Source organism: Filicampus tigris, chromosome 3 (assembly GCF_054856515.1).
Source record: "Filicampus tigris isolate MCC_2025a chromosome 3, RoL_Ftig_1.0, whole genome shotgun sequence".
Taxonomy (NCBI): Eukaryota; Metazoa; Chordata; class Actinopteri; order Syngnathiformes; family Syngnathidae; genus Filicampus; species Filicampus tigris.
In genome coordinates, this window is record NC_141219.1 from 23,552,832 (window position 1) to 23,574,475 (window position 21,644).

General features: G+C 39.0%; 1 protein-coding gene across 1 annotated transcript in view; it reads right to left on the reverse strand.

Moving 5' to 3' along the window:
* The window catches only part of tspan4a (tetraspanin 4a), a 134,148-nt gene extending 114,711 nt beyond the window's left edge, over positions 1-19,437 (reverse strand). Inside the window, exon 1 of the mRNA XM_086026418.1 lies at positions 19,355-19,437. The gene's annotated coding sequence lies outside the window, so the exon portion shown is untranslated. The remainder of the gene's footprint in view (positions 1-19,354) is intronic.
* Positions 19,438-21,644: the final 2,207 nt, after the last annotated feature.

Sequence of the window (21,644 nt, forward strand, 5' to 3'; positions counted from 1 at the left end):
CACGCCGCAACCCCGAACAGAAAAAATGGTGCATAGGAATGGATGGATGAATTCTTCGACATTATTAAGTCACCGCTTTATGCATATTTGAGAAAGGATCTTTCCGATGCTAAAAAGTGTATAATCATGAGATGCCTTGCAAAAGCACAAAGATTTCAATACAAGCATCACACTATTTCTGCAAATGATTTGTGTGTGACTCAGAGAGCAAAGGATTTATTCCAATGAAGTGAAGTTTCTGTCAGGTAGATGCATAATGTTAAGACAGCAGCTGTTAAAAAGCCACTGATGAGCGGCATGAAGGATCCTCCAAAGGCTCGTAGTCATGCATAAAGCTGTATTTCAGCAACCCCTAACATTGCTCACAAGCAAATTGTTTGCAGTGGGCTCAGAAGTACATGAATGATGAATGTTGTGGACTATGAAGGGTCCAGATGGATGGAGTTCTGGACTCTGGGTAGATGGCCACCATATCTCAATGACGCTGCAACGTTGGCAAGGAGGTGGCGGAGTGACAATTTGGGCTGGAATAATGGGGAGTTAGATGGTGGGCCGCTTTTGGCTGCCTGACAGTGACTGCGTTTACATGCAGCCAATAAACCTTTTAAAACACAAATATTGGCATTATTCGGATTTTTAAAAGCTATGCAATAACACAAATATGCCCTTATTCGAGTTTTTAAGATTCCGAATATCATGCCTGGGTCGCTCCCTTTCCAACCCGAATATGCGCACACGTATACGCCAATCGGAATACGACACTCTGCGCATGCTCAACCGCAAGGAATCTTGGTCTTTGTAGTACAGGAAGTGCTTGTATGTGCGCTGTTTGGGGCGCAACCCACCGGAAATACACGTTTAGTGATAAACAAAACATGGTGAAAGCTAGAGCAAGTAAGATATTTATCATGAAAGATTAGCACCATCACACGCTGCAAAAAATACCATTGAAGCTTTAGCTTCTGTAAGTATAACAGCAGAAAAAATAAATGGTGTGGCCACCATCATTCCCTGATCTCAACCCTACTGAGAACCTGCGGAGCATCCTTAAAAGGAAGTTCTATGAGGGGGCAAGAATTGTGAAATGTGATTCAGAAACTCTGCATGCACTTACGATTATACTGAACAAGCAAGTGATTTCAAAATTGGGCTAATTCAACTTGATTGACAAAATATTTTGGTGTCAAGTTTTGTTCTTCAAATGAGGCAATGCAGTATGTAATAAAAGTAGACCATTTTTGGGGGGTGGAATTCTTTAAAATCTTTGTCTTTTTTTAACTGTTGTACACAATACTTGTAAGAAGAAGAAGATCACAAATGTTTACTCAATATAAATTGCATCGACCATTGATGAAAATGAAGAACAACAGCATATGCTTAGTATTTTGGAACACAACTAAGTGAGCCTAAATGCAACGGAAGCGGTTTAGCTCATGGATGGATGGATGGACTTTAAAGAGTGTGAGATCACAATGCAATATGCATGAGATGGGTTCTATCATATACATTATTCCAAATGTTTTTCTTTATGATTAAGAGATGAATAGCTATTGCATCCAGCTTTGACCCGTCCCATCAAAACAATGGAAAAATATCAAGTGAAATCCCAGTGTGCAAAGTAATATATTCAGCGGAGTGTTCACATCAGGTCTTGTGTGTGGAATTCATCGAGAAGACACAGAACACTCGGCACAACATCTCTGAGGAGCACGTGAAATACTTCATGCCAAGTCAAATGACTCGTTTTATGATATGAGCAGCATTGGGAAGATTATTTGAGACATACAATTGGTTACAGTTAGTAGTAGAAGTTCTGTAACTATATCAGTTGCTTTGCCAAAGTAATGTAAGCAATTACATTTTTATTCATTTTGAATAAATGCTCTCAACGGTTAACCATTTTCATGTTTTAAAATCGTATGGTGTTCAAATGTTTCAGCGATACTTAATACTACACAAAGACAATATAATAATACAATATAATAAGATGACATGAAATGGATCTCACTTTGTCATCATCACTAGACTTGTGCCAGCATGAAAATGAATTTACGCCCGTTTTTACGCCGAGCGCTTGGGCGCCGGTCTTCCAACATAGTGCCCATTGTATTTCATTGCACGGAAAATATTGCATATATGTGATAGTGAAAGTGTTAGGCTCACTACACCCCCTTGCAAAGTTCAAATTAAGTACGTCCTGCCAAAAGCCAACCCTGGTGTTATGCAATTAAGATACGAATGTAATATTTATAGTGTAAATTAATCACAACATGAAAACTGGCATAAAAAGTCTTTCATTTGTTCTCTTATGTATTCATACCAGAACATTGAGGGACCATGTATTCATGCATTGTGTGTTCAAAGCAAACATTTTTTTTAAACAAACATATTACATTAATTTTATCTACTAAATAACTGTGAGGTGGGAATGGTATTCACATCTACAGCCTATTGGTTTGCTCTGACAACAAATAACCGGAGGCAGTCAACAGCCATCACCATGCTATAGAAAGTGGACCGAGCTTGTTGTTCTTTGAAATGCACAGCATGTGCCTGTCCAATTACCCACAACACTGTCAGCTGAACATTCATGTGTTGATTTAAAAAAAAAAAAAAAATATATATATATATATATATATATATATATATATATATAGATATTGTGAATGTGAAGTCTGTAGAAGAAGGCTGCTCGCTTTTGACAAAAACAAATGCTGGGTACAGCTTAGTGACTGTGGAGGCAGGCAGCTAATAAGATGATTATTTGTATTTACACTGACAAAAACGATTGCTTTCTTCAATACCACAGATGATTAGGATACTATAGATCTGCTTTGCAAGTCATATTGATTATATTGGGGTATTAGACAAGCATTTCACTCAGTTTATATTCTGATATACTTACTCTGCACTGTTCTACCTCCTGCCTCCTCCGCATCCCTTGCATACCTGTTTCGGATCCTGTTCTTTTCCTACCTGGAAGCTGTATCTATATTCTTGCGACCCACTGAGAACAGGAGCCTTTCCCTCCAGCCACAACAACATCCACAAGTTACAAAAATATATCTGCATCATAACCTGCTGTTCATCTCTTGCATCTGTGACTGGATACTCCTCATAAACGGAACCCAAACAAAATTTGTGTTTGGTAGATTATATCTTCCTTGTAATATTGCTTCTCGACAATAAATCTTTTGCCGTTGGAAAGTCTGTTTATGGCCCTTTTGAATGGTGCCACATTTGTAAACAACATGCACTTGTGGGATGAGCAGCAGAGCTGCGTATATGGGTTGGCTCATTAAAAATTGCAAAATCTTCTGATGGCAAACATCATATTTTGCCGCCGCCATTGGCTATTGTTGAGCTTCTGGTACTTGAATATGTGGAGTAGGATTGTCAAAAAAGAGGGTCTAAAAATGTCTAGCAGTGAATGAGTTAATGTTAACTCATTCGTAAGATGATAAAATTGCACTTGAAGATATCTTGATTGTTAAATTGATGAGCGTTACCTATTTCAAAATTCAACCTAAAAAATGTCAATAATAAGGTGATTTTTTTTCCCCCACAGTGGTATCAAAATCGTTATAGAGTCGTTTTTTCTAGCATCGAATCGAGGTTAAAATGTGGTATCGTGACAACATTCATGTGGAGGAATATTATGTTCAGAGATTAGTCCAGATTCTAGCGACAGCAGTTGGATCTTACGGTCAAACTGTGAAGAAGACACTTAGAACAAAATGCTGATTGCTAAACCGATAGAGTCAAATCTTTTGGAATAGGCAGTGGGGTGGCATTTCCCCCACTGGATTAATGAGGCATGTCATCATTAGAGGCAATCTCAATGCGAGAGATATCAAGATGAGATTCTGCAACCAGTGGAAGTCCCATCTCTCCACAGAATGATTGAACTCTATCCCCCAAGATGACAACGCTCGTTTTTCTGTTATAGAAAAAAAACGAGATCAAAATGATTCATTTAAAAATAAAATCCACGACTGACGTGAGCTACAATGTACAACGCACTTGAAAAATGTGTGTGTATATAAGTGTATGTGTGCGTGTTTGCGTGTGTGTTTATAGATCATAATGTTAGATCATGTGTTTGATGTTTATAGATCAATCACTTATGCAATAATCATGCTGTCTAATCAGTATCTAGATATGCCACACCTGGGAGGCGGGATGGATTATCGTGACAAAGGAGAAATGCTCATCAACCCATATTTAGACAGATTTGTGAATAATATTTGAGAGGAATGGCCTTTTGTGTAGGACCATTGAAAATGTTTTAGAACTTTGGTCCAGCTCACGAAAAAGAGCAAAAATATAAAATTGCATTCCTTGTAATATGTACAAAACTGTCATTACTTAACAGAAATTTCTGCAGCTCTTTTAAGTTACTGTATGTCACTTGGCAAAATCTGGCTTGTGTTCTTCTTGTCTTTTCATCCATTTTGGAGTGACTTCTAATTCTTAGTAATGTAACTTTAGTGTGTGGCACGGTGGTCGACTGGTTCGCACGTCCGCCTCACAGTTCAAAGGTCGTTGGTTTGATCCCGGCTCCGCTCACCCTGCGTGGATTTTGCATGTTATCCTCGTGCCTGCGTGGGTTTTCACCGGGTACTCTGGTTTCCTCCCACATTCCAAAAACATGCATGGTAAGTTGATTGGACTCTTTAAATTGCCCCTAGGTGTGAGTGCGGTTGTTTGTATGTCTCTGTGTGCCCTGCGATTGGCTGGCAACCAATTTGGGGTGTCCCCCGCCGACTGCCGAAGACTGCTGGGATATGCTCCAGCACTCCCTGCGACCCTTGTGACTCTGAGGGTAAGCGGTGTATATAATGAATGGATGGGTGGATGTAACTTTTGTGTCATATTTGCTCCACTTGATGATGCCTGTCTTACAAGTGTCCCATAGTGTATTTAATACTTTAGAAATTCTTCTGTACCCTTCTTCTGATATATTTGCACAGTGAACTCCATTTGAGCTGTGGAAGCTCTCTGCGGATCATGGATTGTGTGGTAAAATGTGACTAGAAGCATTTCTGTGAAAGCCTACTAAAACAGCTGAACTGTATTTGGATTCATCTGAGGCATGAGTTTGAATGTGATTGGGTAATTCTGAACATTGTCACTTCCCCAGTTATAAGAGCATGTGCACACTTGTGAAAATACATTAACGGGGGGTTGGAGTTGTTTTTTAATTGAGATACACAGGTTATAGGTTACAATGTTTAAAAAGGTGTCTGATTAACTACAACACAACAGCTACGAAATGAAAGTAGACTGTTGGGATTACATTAAAGCGACCATTGATTGAGCTGAACATTGGTACTTATTTAATAGGTAAATAGGTAAAAATGATGTCATCACTAAATTTCACCACCCTGAAAAACTCAGTAGTGATTTAAAAATATTTTTATGACTACATCTTAATGTTGCCCATAATTTATGGGCGAGGGCTGCTTTTTTCACATATTAGCCTGACTGTGTCATTGAAGGAAGAAGTCATGCAGAGCTGGTCATACCGCCTATGTGACGGGCCGGTTTGCCTATGCGCCTATGACGGACGCCCATTTTGTAGGTGGTAAACGTTAGACGGGAAACTTAAGATAATAGTCGGACTAAGCCCATTTTTTCCCCATCTATTTAATCGTCTGTTTTCGGACCATTCCTTCAATACAATACTCAATAATTAGATGGAACAAATCTTATAGAATTATAAAATATTGATCCGGCAGCAGAGATCAATGTTTATAGATCAATCACTTTAATACTTTCAAGTGTTGACTTCTTGATGTTGATCTAGCATGAATTTATTTCCTTGTCCAAACATGCTCTATTCAACACAGAAAATTGATTTAATGTCCTGTACTTTACCCCAACGATACAAGTTGGAATAATAGCATATCTTCTAAGAGCTAATAACATGCAGGGTTATGACAGAAATGAAGTAGCTGCATTTTTAAGCAACAAACATGCTGTAGCTCATCCTGATAAATAATTCATTATGGATTTAGCTGCTTATTATGTATCACACAATAACTATCACTGTTTTGACATTTCACAACTTTTTTGTCATATGAAGTGAGAAAGTCAAAATGGGACCTTAATGACCAAGACCAACAGCTATGGAGGAAGTTAAAGGAGAACATATGTTGACATTTTACACTTCTGCACTTTTGTCATAAATTTTAGAAAGCTATAGTGGTGCTATCAGTAACACGCTTAAAGCTTCTTTGTAAAACATACACCACAGGAGGAAGTAAGCATTGGTAAAGTACTGCGCCTGACTTCCAACATTTTTGTTTCCATGGCAACTAATTTGAAGGCTGTGACAGGAAAAAGGTACCTTGTTAACTTCACAGGGAAGACAAAGACAATCTATCAAATGTGTGTGTATGTATGTATGTACAGTATTTGTACATAAAGTACGTATGTATGTATGTATGTATGTATGTACAGTGCTGTATGTGTGTATGTACAAGTATGCAGTAAGAGTGTGAGTAAGGGGATGCAAAAAAAAAAAAAAATTGGGGTCAATATAATGTAATGTGACTGATGTGCATCCTATTGATATCTTACAGTATAAGGCTGAATGTAATAATTCATAATAAACCATCCCAAATGTATTTTAGCCAACACAGTAAATGTGTGCCTCTGTAAATTCATCAAGCCAAACAAAGGCAGTATGCGGGGAAAAAGGTTTGATTTGTTTGCATTGTGCTTTTAATTTCTTATTTTCTTCCATCTTGTCATCCATACACATGATCGCTGGTGGTGGGAGCCTATGCCATCTGACTTTGGTTTGAAGGCAAATTACAACCTGGACTGGCTGCCGGTGCATCACAGGACATGCTTCATTTTTCAAATTTGCCCTTATTGCAGAGAGAGTAAAACTATCACAGAAATTTACAGTATTATGAAAATGCAAACATTTTCATTTTTGTTAGTGTGATTTTCCAATACTGCTTAATTAAGAAACAATCCAGTGTGTTTGCTTCTGAGTGTAGGGTCATAATTCCAGCAATCTAAGTTAATAATGTCGATTAAGTGAATTATACTTTATATTCTATATTTATATAGAATTTGTTTATATTCTAAACATTCAGATAGCTCACAGAATTAAACTTAATATGGCACAGGCCTCTGTGGATAACACCAGAATCAGTCAGCATAAAACAGATCCGCAGCTGCACTATAGAGAAGGTATAAATAAGTAAGAGGATCAGGCCAAAAAAAATCAATCCCGAATTAATCCAATTTAACCAGCTCAGATAAACAGTATTGATTGAACAACTGAATCAAGATGTGATCAACAACCACACACTCATCTACAAGTACGATGTTATCCATAAATTACTCAGCATAAAAGACAATATAGGGCTCTATAGACATAGCTGTGCTCGTGTCATATTTATCGTGGAGGAGGAGGACCCAAACGCAGGAGGCAAAAACAAAATGCAATGTTAAGTATTTGTATTTGATTAAAGAAAACAAAAAGGCAAGCAAGGCAGTGGGACAACAAAATGTTGAAGTCCAAAAACAACAAGGATCGAAGGACTCAACAAAAGCTCGGGAAAAGGACTCGGACTTGACACAGCAGCAACAGACAAATGACAACGAACTGACAAGGACCGAAAGAAAGCGGGGAACTAAATAGAGACAAGTTGACGATACGAGGAAAACCTGGACAAGACACAGACGGTAGGAGGGAGCTGGTTGACTAACACAAGGGACCGGGATGACAAGCAAGGTGAATTTGATCGGTGCACAGGCAGACAGATTCTGTGCTACACAAACGTGTGGTGGATGTCATCATATTTCATTCAAAAATATGACAACAGCCAATGTCAAACTCTTATTATATTTTTCAAATCACTCCGCCCTGGCCGCGGCACAAATATTTGGGGTGCCCGAAGGGGATACTAGGGGTCTAGCCCGCCTCTGTGCAGATTTAGACTGCACCTCGCGGTACATTTACACTGAGCGCGAAAATAAAGCCCATTGACTTTGAAAATAGCTTTGAGAGAAAACTGATGTTCTTAATTTGTATTCAGCCTACGAATAAATGTAACAGTAACCAATTACGTTGACTCCATTTACAAGTACATGTCATCAATAACCCTTTCAAAACCCGAATATTGGCAGTATTCTGGTTTTGAAAGGCCACGTAAACGTCCGTAAAAAAACACATTCTGCTCTTGTTTGGGGTTTTTAAAAACCAGAATAAGACCCTCGGGTTACCTCTTTTCCAAACAGACTATTTTTTCATATAAACACGATCGGTTTACCTCGTTTGAGCCAGGCATTGGTTTGTGTTCTACGCATGCTCAATCCGCAAGGAATCTTGGTCTTTTGAGTCCAGGAAGGATTTGTATGTGTCCCCGTGGTGAGCATAAGTTGAATACATCGGTTTCTCCGCGCACTACTGATGAGACGCTGCAGGTGGCACGCAGGTCACTCCATTCAGGAAGTGCAAACATGGACGTAGTTGACAAGTCCCTTAAATGATGCTCTTTCATTGGTTTCAGAGGTCAGGTGGCTAGAAATGTTTGTGTTTTATTAAATGACAAATTGTATTGAGACTTAATTAGGCTTAAAATGTGCAGTAACAAATCACTATTCAATGATTTGTTCTATTTAGATACTGTATATACTGTAAGTGTTTTGATTTTTGTTGTTGTCGTTTGTTTTTGTAACATACCTACATCATATACTGTAGGTTTCTCATGTTTTGGACAGCTGTGATACTGGTCTGATAGCAGCCGTGTGCATGTTTGATGATGCTTATATTATCACATATACACAACAAATTGATGGATGACTAGTTTTGAAACCAGAAGCCAGTAAATACTTTGTTCAACTATTCTTCTAATGTATTTTAAAGGAGGGCTTGTTAGCAAATGCTTGCAATATCTCATATGTTGTGTTCACAGTGAAGACAATTTCAAAGGAACATGTCAAGCCAACACATGATTTGCCTTCGCAGGCCACATAAAATGATGTCACGGGTTGGATCTGGACCCCGGGCCTTGAGTTTGACACCTGTGCTCTATGGTGTACGACAGTAAGCAAATTTTAGAATCGTGAAGAAAAGTACCTTGTTGAACATAAGCAATTTGCAAATTTTGTTGCACACTGTATAAATTGTATTTTAACCATCTTAGTGACATATCAATTACGTGAAATGTTAATTCATTAAGTACTAACTGACTAACAGTATTCCCACAAGGAAATTGTGGGGGAAATTGTGGGGAAATTGTGGGGGAATTGTGTCCCATGCCATGACTATGAGAAATGGTGCTCAAACCATACGCTGCTGTAGAATTTATTTTATTGTAATACATTTTCAGTTCATTATCAGTTAACGTGGCTGTGTGAAACCCTCCCATCTTATCTCTCTCATCATTATGTCAAGGCTGTCCATGTATGAACTTGTCCGCCAGCAGATCTCTTGGGATTTGGCATACTGTGTATGGCTTGATCCATGACTATGATCATTTAATTTCTTTTTTTCAAGATGTCAGTCAAGGTGGTGTGGAGAGTGTTGAGATCTGTTGGGCTGGCATCAATAACAGGCAAGTAGCCTACGTTTGTAGAGGGTAGCGTTGTGTCCTGCTTCAACATAATGCTAAAACCTGTCCACCTAGGATTTGACCTTGGGGTTCAGGCATCTTCGTGAGGAAGAATGCAGAATTCTTGGAGGATGTTTGAGTGTATTTGTTCTGATGGAGGTCTAACTGTAACACAGAATTGTGTGGACCAGACCTCTTTCCTTGTGTGTATGTCACAAGATTAAGTGGAAGAGGATTAACAGATCGCTATCTAATTCTCTGTCTTGAAATCTCAGGTAAAGATTCTGAATCACCACCCATGGCCTGCTAAATATTTATACCATTGGTGTTGTGTGTTGTCCCTTTACCTGAGAGTGTCTGTTCCTCAAAAGTCATTATTGACCCGGACAAGTGTGGCAGGTACTTCAGCACTGTTTCCTGGGATGCATATTTCTCTCTTTCAATTTATAGGTCAGCGAGAGCTGTGTCGTGCTCAAGGACTTGAGCAGTGGTCAAGACCATTCAAGAGTCTTATGAGTTGCGCTGAGCCAATCATGTGCTGAAGTGCCATCGCCAAACAACAATGTTTTGGCAGGAGCCACTGTGCTTTGGTGCTCAAGGCAATGATGTCCTGACAGGTAGAGATTATCTCTCTGCTGCAGGTTTAACATGACCTCAACACGGTCATTGTCTGAGTGTTCCATTGTAATTCCAACTGTCCATGCCGCAAAGAATGAAGAAAAAAAACGTGTGGCACCATATATGCCACACTCTTAAAGTGTCAGATCATTCGCTGTACGAGGCCAAAGGAGCTTTGGTGACATTTTTGCTGTGTACCGAATGATGTCTCTTAGTGTCAGGGCGGCACGGTATAATAACAGAGAACTATCTTTTGTGATAAAGCTTTTATCATGTCGCATATGATGTGATCCGGCTGTGTCTGCTTCATTGCCCTCAGCTTCACTGTTGGGTGAAGGGGAAGAGGAGGAGAAGGAGCAGGCGGCAGTGGCGGCAACTCCATGATCTCAGCTGTCAGATTATCTACATATACAAAAACCTATAAAGGGACAATGTATGAACAAATAGTCTAAGGCCCTGTCTACACGTAGCCGTTTTTTTTTTTTAAATGCCGGATATAAGCCTGCGGTTAGCCCTATTATCCACGCGTCCCCGGAGTTTTTTCAGTGAAAACGCAAAACTCCGGATGCAGTGGAGATTTGCGGATATCTCCAGATATCGCCGGATCCGCGTTTTGGTGTGGACGGTTACACAGAGTTAAGTCGTCAACGTGTGACAGCAATGCTTTGACGTCACTTGCGCGACTTTTCATGCGAGTCAACGTTGATTCTCGCGGCGCTGCGTTGGTTATAGCCATTCTCGATGCGCTTTTTGCTTACGTAGTTGTCCGCAACCAACCACTGCTTCTCGTTGAAAGGTTTAAAAGCAATTCTGACCTCTTGTCGGTTTTCCCGAACGAGTTTGGCGCCGTGTTTTAGGTTTCGTAGAAGTGACGTCAAAGGACGGAAGTTCCTTCTGAATGGACAGTATTTGGCTAACTACTGCCCCCTAGAGGCTTTGTGTGCGTTTGAAAACGCACTTCCGCGATTTCGTGTGGAAGTGTAGTCCAACGCAGGCGGGGGGATGATATACGGTTGTTAACTCTGGCTACGTGTAGACAAGGCCTAAGATAGTTTTCCTTTTCAGTCCCTTGGAAAACCAAAGCTAACATAACTATACAACATATAGCATGACAACAAATGGTTGCTAGATAAATATGCACACTGCCTCTTCTGCCACAATACTCTCTCTGGTACCAAGTTTTTTCCAAAGAAACACAGTTTAAGTGAATTCTGTCCATCCCACCACATGACATGCATGTTCAAACCAAAGTGTCATGAAGCATCATAGTTTAAAATAAAGCAAAGAAGGCCCTGGTCACAAAACACTGCTTCCATATCTAACTTGTGGTTCTGGCTTCTGGGGTCATGATTACACAAGTGCAATATATCCACTAATCACTCTGCAAAAGAGGGAATAAAAGAGGGAAAGACCCTTGTCTTTCTTAGGGCACGATATGGATCACACAAATCCACTTTTCTTACATTCAAAGCGATTAAAATTGAAACATCTCATGGAAATACAGAGAGTACAAATATTATTTAATGGCCCAAAAATATATTACCTGGAAATCTATGTTTTTTTAAATCCCTCGTTGTATTTGAAAGGGAAGGGGGATACAAGTTAAGGAGGGAATTTAATTTCAAAATGAGGAGCAAACAAACAACACAAAGGAGTTTGTGTTCCTACTTGCATTTGTGGAGTCACACGATGGAACAGTTTGAGCAGAGGTGTCAAAAGTATTTATTTGTTCATTACTCAAGTAGACGTATAGTTACAATATTGGGATTTAACAAGACTTTAGTAGAAGTTGAAGTATCAACTCCGATTTTGTGCTTAAGTAAATCTATAAAAGTAATGGTTTTAAAACTACTTTGAGTATAAATAAATATATCACACACAAATATATCAAATATCACACACAGCCCACCAAACAAGCTTGCAACATTGAATCACAGCATGGCATGTCTTGCTAAGTACCCAGCCATAGCAAACATAGTACATGTACTATTAGGCAGAGATGGGCATTCTGTCCCACGGACGGAACGGTCCGAATGTATCCTGCTTTGTATTGTGTTAAGTTAATCGGCCATACTAGACATTAGGAGTTGATTTTTTTTTACTTTTATGCCAAGTTTCTTTTTTGCTGATCCGAAAAACGATCCGATCTGTGACTCAAAATCCGTGACCGATCCGAACCGTGACTTATGTGATCCATTGCACCACTACAAGTCACTGCGGCAGTCCGGACCCCGGCCCCTTGGGTTTTTGATAATGTGGCCACCTGAATAATTTAGTTGAATAGCCCTGCTTTATAGTATAGTATCAGTATAGTATACCTATGTTTACACCACACCTGTGTGTCAGACTTATGTTGTTGTTATCAAACTGCACATCAAAATACTAAGTTTACTAAGTTTATATCTGTAATTATGGTAGATAAATTGTCTTTCTTATGATTTAATGCTTCATTTTGCCTTTACAGCAGCATTCTATAAAGCATAACAGATCTGATAGTTTGTTAAAATAAAGATTAATTGTTGAAAAATACATGAGAAAAGGACCTTGGAAAAAAAAATCGTAACTCAAATTGCAATCGCAATATTTAGGAAAATAATCACAGTTAGCTAATGTTCCATAATCGTTCAGCCCTACTATGAAGCTTGCAAATCTAATTTCCCTCCCCAGATGAAATTATCTATCTATATATCTATTTCTCCAGCCATCTCCATAAAGTGTTACTTTCAGGGACAGTCTGAAAGCAGCTTCCCTTATGCAACTAAGCAATTGTTTCGAATGGACTTAAATCTATCCATCCTTCTAAACTTTAACCATTAGGGGTGTAACGGTACACGTGGGTGTATTAATACGTTTCGGTATGGCATGTTCGGTTCGGTCCACTTGCGATTGGTTCGGTCCACTTATTAGCGCGAGCTTACGCACGGGTGCTATTGACTGTTGCGCAGGAGAGGAGAGTGTCGGCACAACAGTGAGAGCCAGTAAAGAGCCAGAGCTCGAAGGTCCCCCCCATACACTGCGGTCTCCTGTTCGGGAACATTCTGGCTGTCCTGTTAAAATGGCCGATGGGGAAAAGGAACGTGGTTAAGTCCGAAAGTTGTGTGCCGACATTGCTACATGAGATGGGCGGCAGGTAGCACGTCTAACATACACGGCATCAAGGGAGCAAAAACGTCAAACTTAAATAGCGAGATTTTCATATTGTAGCGTCTTCCAGGAACACGGCGTCAGATGTAGTTTAATTATCACATTTCTATTAATCCAAGTACAACTGCTCGCGCTCTTCTTTCTCCGCTGCTCCACTCGCTTGCTTCATGAACCTCGGAAACATCACAACTCAGCAACACGCAAATCGGACCAAAACACAGATAACCCAATTCGTTACAATATGCTGTTGAACATTCAAAGGTTTCAATGCCTAAAAAATGTATACAATTTCATAAAGACTTTTTAAAGTTACTGTATTTTTTTCTTTATAAAAAATAGTTTTAATATAGTTAGCAATACAGTGGTACCTCTACTTACGAAATTAATTGGTTCTGGAAGAAATTTCTTAAAGCGGAAGTCAACGCAAACATATTTTTTTCAAGAATATGTTTTATGCAAGCCCACTAGTTGAAACAGGGAATTCTGATAAATATTGTGTTTGTGGAATAAGTGTTAATCCACTCATTTTTAGCCATCTCTGGGGACGGCCATTTTGTCTTCTGTCGACTGAAAATGACATCACAATTGCTCACAACGACCAATCACGGCTGAGATTCAGAGAACAGGTCAGCTGTGATTGGTCGTTGGTCATACTAAAAGTAATGAAGTTCCGTTATTATAATATTATGGTACTTTGATTACATTTAACTACCTTTGTTATCAGGTAACTAGAAACTATATCAGAATACATTTTTAAAGTAACCCCCCAAACCTGAATATAACAGATGAGAGGTGAGAATGAACATGCTCCATCTTGTGCACGACAAAACATTGAGGAGTTTCTAACCCTTTGGAAGACAATTCAGGGAACAGGCCTGATTACTAAATCGAATTCATCAAGCATAAATGTACGCGAGATGCTTGAAGTACTGAAGGTTTGCAAATAAATCAGAGGAAAGGGTATGTTGCTCTTATTAAATGGGAATTAAAGGTTATGCAAAGATTAGGCGGCTCCTGCACCCCCTAAGAGAACTAAAAATAACAAGCCATGCAAAATCATTGTTGCTATTTTTACCACATGCAGGGAAAGCACTCAAAACAAATGTTTAAATAGAACATATAATCCAGGGCCTCATTAAGGAAAGTGTTTTGATGGCTGTGATGATATGAAAATATGTAAGGATGTGCTGAGAGTAGTAAACATCAAGCAATGAAGGGGAAAAACACTGCTCTCTTTATTGTGCGTCTATCTTAAACTGGGTGTGAGAGGAGGAATCACCGGCCTTGAAAGATTGTGGTTACAGCCTGTGGTTTTCACTCTATAGGCTGAGTTCTCACTAAGGAAACAAAATAGACCTTTCAGAATGTACAAGGCCGAGCTGGTGCTTTACATCCTGAAAAGTCTGGCTGAACAATAAAACATAAAGCAACAATATTCATCCACATTTTAATCCTTTATTTGTCCTTGCTAATTTTGTGAAGGGAGGTCAGAAAAAAAAATCCAATTTCTTGAAACATCTTGATACATGTTGCAACACTTTGTATTTGCATGTTGAAACAGTCTGCCTGGATAATGGCTGAGTACTGAATCATAGGCTATTTGTTGTGTTGAAGCACAGACCAAAATAATTTGGAAAACCATTTTGTGGGATGTAGTTGAAAATAATATAACCAGCTTCAAAAGACATTTGGTTCTTGCATATATCACTGTGGAGAAAATTACAAGTGTGGAGGGCATTAAAAAAGAAAATGGGGGGACAAAGACTGGAGGGAAATGTGTTAAGTTAAATTTAGGGTCAATCACCCAACATTACAACGCGCAACACAAATACACCTTTAGGCGGCAGTATACTTCAACCCTGCATGAGCCATTTACAGTGGAGCCAGTGTTCAGGGAACATAGGCAGAGTGGTGCCACACCCAGAGAAGCCCACAAGTGAGCCACAGAAGTGCACTTGGACAAACACACCAACTAGCTGTGACTATTAAAGAAAACACTCCACACTTCTCTACTGTACTAAAATTTCCACCGCGTAAATACCATGAGCATGAGACTTTAGGGAATGTCACTGAAAACACACAAGGTGAATGAATGTATTGCAGCATATAGCATTAGTCTTGACTAGTGGGCAAACTGATTGTATACAGCAACGGGTTACAGTTTTTTAGACTCTAACAGAGATTCTTGTAGCACAATTTCAAAAACTATTTCTATCTATCACAAACTCACTCACAGTTTAAAAAACTAAAAGCACAAATGCTACCTTGTACTGAGTTTGTAATTTTGTAACACACAAACCACATTATACTCAATTTACAAATGATCAACACACTCCTTGCAAAACTACACACATTCATGGCTAATATTATTATTTACACTAGTCTGCCAACTGTCTGGCCACAATGTCACAGCAGGAAAGTGTTTTAGATAATTAGTTCACTTTGCAATCAGCCACAGCAGATAAATAAGGCACAAAGTTGTCCATGTGAAGTATAATGGAGGTAGCAGGAAGAGTGAGAATTAGAGGAGGCCACGGAAGAAGACGTGGAGGTGAAGAAGCAACAGGAGGAAAGGAATAGACTTACTGATTATATAAGAGCTACAATAATGGACAATAATGTAATCAACCATGGAATGACCCACACTGACAATGTAGGCCGAGTGTTTTTATTTCTCTCTCTATCTCTCAGGGACGTTACTGAGGGGGGGTTGGTTTTGTGTATTTTGGCATGGAAAAACACTGTTTTGTGTTTGTTTTGCTGTTTAGAGTAAATAAAGTCAACAGCATGAATAAAAATACTTGGAATTTGGATCCCTTTGTCCTTAGAAAAGTATGATAAAAGTATGACTTTTCAAACTGATATGGCCTACCTTGTGTACAGAGAAAGCAAAATTATGTTTTTAATTCTTCCCATCACTGTTTAGTGGTCACATTGTGTGCTCATTAATATGGTGGCTTGTGTCAAAACAAAATAACATTTTTACTAAGGTTTGAAGAGTTAAGTAAGACTTATTTGCTTTTGCAAGAGAGCTATGAAGGCCTGTTAGGGGAAAAGTGTTCTTATTTGTGTGAAGAGTTTTGATAAAATAGCTAATATAGATACCAAAAAATGTACTTAGGCCATCAGAAAAAAAAACTGTAAGATTGCCAACTGTCACGAGCCATCACATCATCATTTCAGCCACACTGGAGTTGATCTATGGAAGAACACAGGAAAAGGAAGCTGCATGCCTCCTTTTACTTAACTGTCTCTATGCATATCCTGGAAAGAGTCAAGCCGGGCTATCACAGAGCTAAGTAGTCATTTGCTTATATAAAGAGCATGAGCTAAGTAGCTCCGACAGTTTTCCTTCATTTGGTTTGAGCTGACAGCTAAATATTCTGCACTGTGTCCAAAACATAATCCAATTAAAATGATTGTCAACCAGCACAACCCAAATAATCCCTTCGATGCATTGTGCCTCACGAATAGAAAAAATGTTGATGATACGGAAGTCTAAAAGGAAGTTCACATACGGTATAGCTCTGGACAGAAATAATGGAGCTTGTGATACAGTATAGCACATCTATTATGGAATATGCTCCAATGTAGTAATCCTTTTTTGTAGACACGTGTTCATACAAAACAACAACATAAAAGTACACAAAAGAAAAAAACTAAATGAAAATAAAAGTGTATGTATCAAAAATACAGAATATTGTACCAATGCAATCTAACCGTGGAGATAAATCTATAACAGCTCCAATCAATTATTTAAGGTTTCTATGACCTTCGCTGCTTTACTGTCGATATTATTTAATTATTTGGTCCTACATATTCTCCTAATGGTAACTTCCAAAATAACCAACAAAGCTTTTTGTCAGTTTAAGTGTGATGACTTCAATTATTTATTACCTTTCATTGCAGTGTGGATTATACACAAGATGGGATGAGACTCGAAGCACCGTGCAGGGAACAAGAAATTGCTAGACTGAACCTTCGTGACCATTTCTTGTGCTGGCCATAGTCTATGCAGGATTTGGTTAACGTTCAATGTGTCCATACAGTCCATCACAACCTAATCTCTGAAACATGCACATTCACAACTGATAGCTATCAGTTGTGAATGTGCATAGCTATCAGTTGTGAATGTGCATGTTTAAGAGATGTTTAAAGAATACTGAACCACAAACACAAACGATCACACCATCATTCAGTCTTTAAAAGAGACACTTTATGCGTTATTCCCACATTTATAGCAGTTCCCACGTGTCTCTAACATGCTTTGGTGAAAATACTCCAAGAACTTAGAATTGTAGCATACTTATCATCACCTTTTAACTGCTCTTTTAAAATCAACTACTTTCTGGGTTTATGCAAATGAGCTAGAGCTCACCCCACCCTCATGAGAACAGCTTTGCATTACCATGACGACCAGAGTCAGAGTTGTTTTGAGCCCTAAATGAGAATTTTATAAGCATAAGCAAGTGCGAGGCGCACCTGAGCTCACATAAGCATAGTAAGTAAAAGCAATGACTACATATTCAACCTACCAGAAGCCTTACAATCTGAGCGACTGCTACCGATATAGTGGGTCAGCTTTGGGCTAACGCTATGCCAAGAAGCAGTGCTCCACTAGATTCAGCTAATGGTGTCGTTTGTCTTTCTTTGCATAGCCAAGGTATTTCATCAAGACAGTGTAGTGACAAAATTGTTGACCTTTAACATCTGGGATTCTCAACCAGTGTGCTGTGGCACATAAGTGTGCCGTGAGAGATCATCAAGTGTGCCGCGGGAAATTATCCAATGTTAATTATTTTGACCAAAAAATACATATTTTCCAATCATTTTCTAAAAATCAGTTTCGTTCATTTATTTATGCTAACCACGTATAGTAACAGGCACAACAATAAAATGCTCTTCCACTGGATGACAGAAGGTACATAATGACCCTGAATAGCCACTTTTTATGAATTGTTTTGCTGAGTAGTGTGCCGTGAGATTTGGAATATGTGCCTTGGCTCAATAAAGGTTGTGAAACATTGATCCAGACAACTTTTGGGGGATACATTTGCTGTGTGGGGGCCAGGAGGTCACGTGTGCATGCATATGCTATTGACTGGGTTCAACTAGTATTTACACACAAGTGACATGGCCAGAAAGCCAAGCAATTCAGTTGATCTGTTTATGTGCTTCCTATCAATTATTAAAAATACACAAATAAATACTTGAAAATCAAATGTAAAGGTCTTTGGCTTCATAAGGTAAAGCTTCTGACTTTAGAATTTACTTTTAAACATGGCTTATTGCCTTCAATGTCCGAGTGATCAATATTAATGCACCATATGTATAACTGAACAGTGAACACCATATTTTGGGAACATATAAAGACCGCCACAAACCAACCAACATGAAGAAAGACACATCGCGAGGTGGTGAATTTCGTTGAAAAATAGGTTTTAAAAGTCCTGGGGCAAACAAAGGTTGCTGTAAGCTCTTCAAAAAAGAGAATGTGAAGGGAGGGAATACTCCCCGGAATGGATGGTATTTGGAAATGTTTTTCATATCCACAAGTTTATTTCTGGCTTACATCGTGGTCTAGGGAGACATGCTTTGGCCTATCAGAGCTTACAATGTCCATCATCATAACATGTTTAGAAAATGTGGCTGGCCGGTAACTGAGCAGTGAAAGAGCATACTTTGTACTTGCTTTTAAAATGCATAGCAAGTGTGAACATTAAACTTGTATGATTCATGTAATTGTACAGTTAGGTAAAGCAAGAGCAACATTCATTAAGAAATTTACCCTAGACAAACAGTGAAATGGATACTCATCCTACAACTTAAGCCCACCAGCGCTTCCATTGATCAAAGTTAACACTCTTAAACAAGTTCTCTGACACCAGAGCATCCACATGGTAAAGCTTGACCAAAACATACATTAAATAAACAGTCCAGTCAGAATCAAAAGAATGTGTGTTTCCAATAATCAGTACTTATTTTGAATAGTGACAAATACGAAAAGAACTCACCCTTAATTATGGCTTGCAATCTCGATACCGGCTGCTCTTTTTCTTTTCTGTAGTGTGGCAAAACTTCCCAAGCTTTTTCCTTTCCAAAGAGCCTCTCTCTCCCTCCTGCCACATGGGGGCACATGTGACTGACATTCGACCTGTAAAAACAAATGCTGACATCTAGTGGCAGCTAAAACACTATCACAAAAGTGTCCTTTGTGAAGTCACTGTGTTAATTCGCAAACTTAAATTTACACATAGTGTGCAATTAATTGACGATGGGTGGGGGGTTGTGATTTGTTAGTGTGGGCTTAGATTTTTGTATTCATCATGTTTTGGGAGCATAATTTTTCATATAGTCTATGTATTTGGGACCTCCGGACCTGCTGTGCATTGAGACCAAACATCAGGTTCCCATACGGGAAAGCATTTTAAAATCATCTAGCTACCACATTGAAAATGTCTGTGAAGTTTGGCCTCCGCCTGCATATGATCATCACACACACGCTCCTTCCAAATGTGGTTGAAGATTAGTATTTATTAGGCAACATCTGGACCATTGCTTTCATCATATGCTGTCATACCATATGTTGGTATGACAGCTAAAGGTTACACAAACATTTGGAAAGAGTTAACAGGGTCAAGCAAGATAACCTATCAGCATAAAATGCAGCATGCGTCACATTTTCTAAGGATTTATTTTTTTCCAGGTGAAATACGCTTTCTCTCAAGATTCTCCTCAATTACATGACTGAACCACAAACAAAGTTCAAGTAGTATAGCCTACTAAATGACCGTGTATTAATTTGTGCAAATTAAAAACAAACAACAAAAAGAATCTACTGAAAGGGACATTATTGCTCAACGCTTCAGTCACTTTTTTTTCCAATAAACTAATGCTATGCAAGTAACTCCAAAACTCTCCTTGTAAAATTTACTACTATATTTTTTTTTATGTAAATATCACTCAAAAATAAATTAAGTGCACTAGAGCGGGAAAAAAAATCTTCAGAATGGATCAAAATCTCTTCAGAGTACATGTAGGCTGTCATCAGCGTAAAATGTGGGTGAGTAACTTATGTTCTCGTCAAATAAAAGATGATTTTCTTCTGGAGTACAATTAATCCACTACTTGGAGTAAAACTCTAAATATTTTACTCTCTTACAAGTGTAAATTTAGACTGGGACCAAATATAGCCTTTTTAGAGTAAAATGTACTCTAAAAAATGTACTTCGTAAGGTATGTAAATTATGTGGAGTTTCTGACTGACCATTTCCTGCAATGGTGTAAAAAAAAAGAAAAAAGAATCAAGCCTTCTGAAGTAAGATAATTACCTATCATGCAAGACATCGCACCATCCCACACTGCAACAAATGTTGAATTCAATTTAAGTTTTAGCTGCTATGGGTATGGGGGGGGCATGCAGTGTCCTTCATCATCCCCTGATCTTAACCCTACTGAGAAGAGCATCTTTAGAAGAAAAATCTATGAGTGGACAGCAGTACCTCAAAACAGCATCGCAAGGAGGCAATTCCCGGATCCTCAAGTGAGATACAGGCAGAAACTACCCATGAACTCACAGTCTCGGGATGAGAAAGTTGCTCAGGCAATATTGAACACGGGTTCATGATCGGTTTCGTTTAGATGTTCTTTGGTCGAAACATTGTTTTTAAATAATCTCAATGTAATGACGGAAATGACAAATATCAGTAATATTTGACATAGTCATCATCATGATTCTTTAGATTTTTTTAAACTACTGTGCATATTAATTTGAACTCTGTATTTGGAGTTTTTGTTTATCATTGATCAATTTTTTTCTATAAATCCATTCATTCATTCATTATCCATACCGCTTATCCTCACAAGGGTCGCAGGCGTGCTGGAGCCTATCCCAGCTGTCTTTGGGCAGTAGGCGGGTGACACCCTGAATTGGTTGCCAGCCAATCGCAGGGCACACAGAGACAAACATCCGCACTCACAATCACACCGAGGGGCAATTTAGAGAGTCCAATCAACTTACCATGCATGTTTTTGGAATGTGGGAGGAAACCGGAGTACCCGGAGGAAACCCACGCAGGCACGGGGAGAACATGCAAACTCCACACAGGGAGGCCGGAGCCGAACCCACGACCTCTGAACTGTGAGGCGGACGTGCTAACCAGTCGACCACCGTGCCGCCCTCTATAAATCCAATGGAATGGAAATTGCATTGGTTATTTTAGGAAAATCTACAAAAACAGCATATCATCGCTTTCCTGTGAAAAACACTTAAGTCCATTTTTTTACATGAAATGGGGTTTCCAT